The following is a 5,557-nucleotide window of genomic DNA, read 5'->3' as shown; positions in this document are numbered from 1 at the left end:
AACTGTTGTGTATGTCAAGAACCTGGTTTTGAAAGGTCTAGCTACAACTGTTGTGTATGTCAAGAACCTGGTTTTGAAAGGTCTAGCTACAGCTGTTGTGTAAGTCAAGAACCTGGGTTAGCTAGTCCTTTCAAAATCAGGTTCTTGACTTACACAACAGCTGTAGCTAGACCTTTCAAAAAGCTACAACTGAAACTACCAAAATTTGTAAAAAGAAGGTACAAAAATGGATGTTTTAATTCTCGAGCAAATAACATTTTATTAAAGCTGTATATAAGTAAAACAGTATGAAAAATTGGTGTATAATATATGCTAAACACAGTATGAGAGAAATTACAGTTTACACTACTATATACAACAACTTCAGGAAGAGTTTAATGTATTAACCTTTGGCTCTGTTGATATTTGAGCTAAATGTTGATAAATAAACCGGGATTTTTCAACATTTCTGTAGGCAGAGTGTTTTTTACAAGCAAGAATGATGATCTTCGAAAATAAATGCCCTGTTTAACTGATGGTTTTGTTCGCCAGCTATATTATTAACATTCATATAATTGATATCCAAGACGAAGTGAACATTTAAGGACAGCTCATTGGACGTCGTTAAAATACATGGGTTTGAGGGTAGAATTCTATAATATTATTATAGCTGAACGAAAAGAAGTTTCAATAGATAGTCAGGACGTTTGTTAAAGTATTTGAGAGACAGCTTCTCATATAAAATTTACAACGAACTCTGCTTGATGTGTGTGGTTTTTCACTTATTACTTTGAGTGAATATAACTAAGTTACTACATCTGACGAAGATGTTGACGGTAAAAGATTCTGGCTTGTCGTTGTCCTTGAGTTAAGTAACGTAGATCAACCCTGGAAACTGTTAGCTCTCTCAGCATTATATAACTTATTAAGTCTAAAAAAAGTCAATGATTTTTTAGTAGGACTGGTAGTTTGAGAGGTAGAGAAGACAACCGAGCTATTGGTAGATACCAAATATTTCCTGCTTGTTATATATTGTCAGTATACCTTCAAAAAATATGTTTTTTTCAAAGTAATTGACTTTTATCTAAAATTTTACAGTCTACTGTGTAAGTTTTTTAAATTGTTGTCGAAATGTTTAAATGTAGATTTTGTAATGGTTTTGTAGATTTAAGAAAACTGTAAAAGTTGATTATATATATATTTTACACAATATATATCTATATATAACTTATATATTTATAGGTAAATTGTCCCTACGCACCGAAAGACAAACTCATCAGTAAATCTGTACCATACGGTAGGTTCTAATGAAATATCTACACCTCACTGGTTATTGCAACATGTGCATGATATTGACTGAGAAAAGCGCTACTCTTACTTTTAGTGCCCGGATCTGAACTTTAATATTCTTGTAGAGGCAGGTCCTTACGAATCTAACACTTTAATATTCTTGTAGAGGCAGGTCCTTACGAATCTAACACTTTAATATTCTTGTAGAGGCAGGTCCCCACGAATCTAACACTTTAATATTCTTGTAGAGGCAAGTCCCCGTCCCCACGAATCTGACTCTTTAATATCCGTGTAGAAGCAGGTCCCCACGAATCTAACACTTTAATATTCTTGTAAAGGCAGGTCCCCACGAATCTGACTCTTTAATATTCTTGAAGAAGCAGGTCCCCACGGATCTAACACTTTAATATTCTTGTAGAGGCAGGTCCCCACGAATCTGGCTCTTTAATATTCAAAATTAACTAACATCGGTCACAACATGTTGGCGTCTCTAAGCAGTAAGATAAAAAAATATTAATTTCAGAGTTATTATAGTATTTGTAGAAGAGTTTTAATTTTACCACTTCACTGTACTATATGTGGTTTACCATTTTACTGTACTGTATGTGGGTTACCACTTTACTGTACTGTATGTGATTTACTACTTTACTGTACTGTTTGTGGTTTACCACTTTACTGGACTGTATGTGATTTACTACTTTACTGTACTGTATGTGGTTTACCACTTTACTGTACTGTATGTGGTTTACCACTTTACTGTAGTGTTTGTGGTTTACCACTTTACTGTAATGTTTGTGGTTTACCACTTTACTGGACTGTTTGTGGTTTACCACTTTACTGTACTGTTTGTGGTTTACCACTTTACTGGACTGTATGTGATTTACTACTTTACTGTACTGTATGTGGTTTACCACTTTACTGGACTGTATGTGATTTACTACTTTACTGTTTGTGGTTTACCAATTTACTGGACTGTATGTGATTTACTACTTTACTGGACTGTATGTGATTTACTACTTTACTGTACTGTATGTGGTTTACCACTTTACTGGACTGTATATGATTTACTTACTTTACTGTACTGTTTGTGGTTTACCACTTCACTGGACTGTATGTGATTTACTACTTTACTGTACTGTTTGTGGTTTACCAATTTACTGGACTGTATGTGGTTTACCACTTTACTGTACTGTTTGTGGTTTACCAATTTACTGGACTGTATGTGGTTTACCACTTTACTGTTTGTGGTTTACCACTTCACTGGACTGTATGTGATTTACTACTTTACTGTACTGTATGTGGTCAAGTTAATGCAGGTGAAATAAGAAAACATTAGACAGAGAATTAATCAATTTAAACATCTCAATAGAAATAATCACATTTTCTAAACATTTTTTGTAGCTATATTACTAATACGTAGGGTTCTTTTCAAAAATCCATATTTTTTAACTACATATTTTTGGGGCAAATAATGTAACGTTATTATTTTATTACAAGTTACAGCTTTTACAGTAAGGAATAATATTTTAAAAACAGGTACAACGTTTCAATGACTGGTGCGATCAAGTTTTAACGGTAATTGAGTACTTGTGTACTTGAGAATTATCACACAAGTGATCGAAACATCGTATTTGTTTTTAAAAATAATATTCTTACTTACTATAAACGCTATAATTGCAATAGAATATACTTATAATAAATAAGTAAGCTCAAAACGAAACTATTAATGTAAGGTTATATTATTTAGATTTTTTTCATTGCTGAATTCAAGTAATCTTTGGAAAATTAATTACACACCAGTTTAATTATTGTGAACGAATTTTGCTGATATTTTTAAATGTTTACTTTTTCAATCATTTTAATGAAAACTTTTTACTTTAAAATTGAGTATTCCCGAATTAATTCTTATAGCTGTAAAAAAACAAACTTGTTAACTTTTACACGAAGTTTTATTTTTAGTGGTGAATTTCAAATAATGGTAATCTATTTTTTTTAGTTTAACTATAATAATAATAAAAAAAATATTATTTGAGTTTTTAACCACAATTTTTAGATATTTCAAGTTACAGATACTTGTATGACTGAGAAAATGTCTATCATACAGCTAATACTTACGGTAACGACCTGTTTGTATACCATCCACTTTTCATGGAGTCACCATATTGTATCACATTGAATAATTTTATATTTTTGCATGTTACAACACTCAATGTTGAAATCATTTATTTCCTGTGTAAAATTTACAGTCGATGTCTGTAGTAATTAAGAAATTAATTGCAATATTGATAACGCTTTCGAAAATAAAGTTTGGAGACGGCTTAAATGGATAGTGAAAGAAGCTTTAATAGAATTGTACAAACTTTCGACAAGCTTATGTCATCATCATTCAAGCCGTCTAGAAACTTTAATTGCAATATTGATGGCGTTTATATTTTCACTTCTGTATAACAAATATTAAAACTGGATCCTATAACCAACAAAGTCAGAAACATGGAGTATGATAAGTTTGGAAAAATGTGTTTAAAAATGAATGATGGCCTTTGATAAATTTTAGGGTTAAAGTAGATTCTGTATTTTGTAGATCTCGGTCGCCTCCCCCCTCCAAAGCCACGTCGGTTTATCTGCGAACTTGCAACTCTAGAAACCGGCTTTCGATATCCGTGGTGGGCAGAGCACAGATAGCCCATTGTGTAGCTTTGTGCTTAACTTCAAACAAGTAAACGTTTGACAGTGAAATTGCAAGGATAATGGTGATTTAGAAACAGCTTATCGTTACAACTCTAAATTATGGTTGCAAAACGTCAACCAATATTTTATGAAGCTCAAAAGTCATTGTATTTAAAGTGCAAAAGTCGTGTTTTCTTTTATTGTAAAAGTCATGATTTTTAAGAGACGAACTGTCGTTGTAAATCTAATTTAAAATCCCAGTTTTAACTTTTCAGAAAACCCTTGGAAATTCAAAAATGCGCTGGATTAATTTTTTTTTAAATACCCCTCCCCCCCCAGACAAAAATATAGAAAGACAAGTGGTTAACTTTTCTTTGTAATTTAGCAAGAAAACTTTCTGTCTGTAGGAAACGCCCTACTGGAAAATCAATAAGATTTTTAGGCCCTGCTCTAGCAATGCAGTTTCGAAAATGTATTTTGTCAAACACAACGTTCTTTGAACATATATTGTGTAGAAGACAGTGTCTGACAGTCATATTCAATTGTACTTAAAACGTAAATGTATACTCAATATTGACCTTCTATTCTCTCGTGCTTTCTTCCTTTTAGATGTAAAAATAATAATATAATAGCTGTTGAAAAACAATTTAATAATCTTAAATGCACTTTTACGGAATGAAACGAAGAAACACGCAGTTCTTATCGTAATTTTGTGCACGGCCTTTGTATTCTGAGAAGAGAAAACTCTACAGTTAATGTTCCGAAATTTGTTTTCTTGTTTCAGGATTTCGTGCAAAGCTACGCAAAGTCAGGGTTTTTTAAAGTGCAAAAATCGTGTTTTTTTTTTTAATTGTAAAAGTCATGATTTTTAAGAGAAGAATTGTCATTGTAAATCTAATTTAGAAACCCAGTTTTAACTTTTCAGAACAAACTTGGAAATTCAAAAATGTGCTGGATTAAATGTTTTAAAAATACACCCCCCCAGACAAAAATATTATTTTGAAATGATAACTAGAGGATAGGATGCTCGTCAACAACAACCACCGTCAACTCTTGAGCTACTCTTACCTGGCCAAATTGTGGAAGTTGACCGTTACTCTTATAGCGCACCTATTGATCACCGAGTGCAGAGGGCGTAATCCTGGCAATGTGACGAGAATCATAAATCCTCGGATTCGTGGTTCTAGCATGCTAACAACTAGGCCACGCCCGGTTCATGTCCTAAAAGTAAACTAGATATTTTAGACAATCAGAGTCTAATCAGTGCTGAAATTTCAAAATATTAGTTCCTAATTCATAATATTCCAATGTAACGTCGAACGCCAACCAGTAGTGGAAAGGAAATGAGAGAAATTTATGTAGTGTGTTGCGAGTAAAACAAATTACGTGATTGAAAAAAAAAAAGAAGAATTTTAAAAAGTTTCTGCTCTTGGAGAATGCCCTTTGTGAGCTGTAGACATCGGTGTTTGATACATTCTTTCTTGTTAAACACCTGTTATGGATACGGTTAGACGAACTAAATAACCACTTAACGTTGCAACTTATATACGAACGAATCTTAAAAGTAACAACATCTCTCCATTACCCCCCGTCACACCAAACATGCTCGCCCTTTCAGCCG

At 32.8% G+C, this 5,557-nt stretch overlaps 1 long non-coding RNA gene across 1 annotated transcript in view; it reads left to right on the top strand.

The window, feature by feature from the left end:
* Positions 1 to 756: 756 nt before the first annotated feature.
* The window catches only part of LOC111088537, a 65,493-nt gene continuing 60,692 nt past the window's right edge, over positions 757 to 5,557 (top strand). The window contains exons 1-2 of the long non-coding RNA XR_002613026.1: positions 757 to 979; positions 1,222 to 1,276. This is a non-coding gene — a long non-coding RNA (uncharacterized LOC111088537). The remainder of the gene's footprint in view (positions 980 to 1,221; positions 1,277 to 5,557) is intronic.

This window comes from Limulus polyphemus, unplaced genomic scaffold (genome assembly GCF_000517525.1).
Source record: "Limulus polyphemus unplaced genomic scaffold, Limulus_polyphemus-2.1.2 Scaffold3976, whole genome shotgun sequence".
NCBI lineage: Eukaryota > Metazoa > Arthropoda > Merostomata > Xiphosura > Limulidae > Limulus > Limulus polyphemus.
This window is presented reverse-complemented; position numbering and strand designations above follow the sequence as displayed.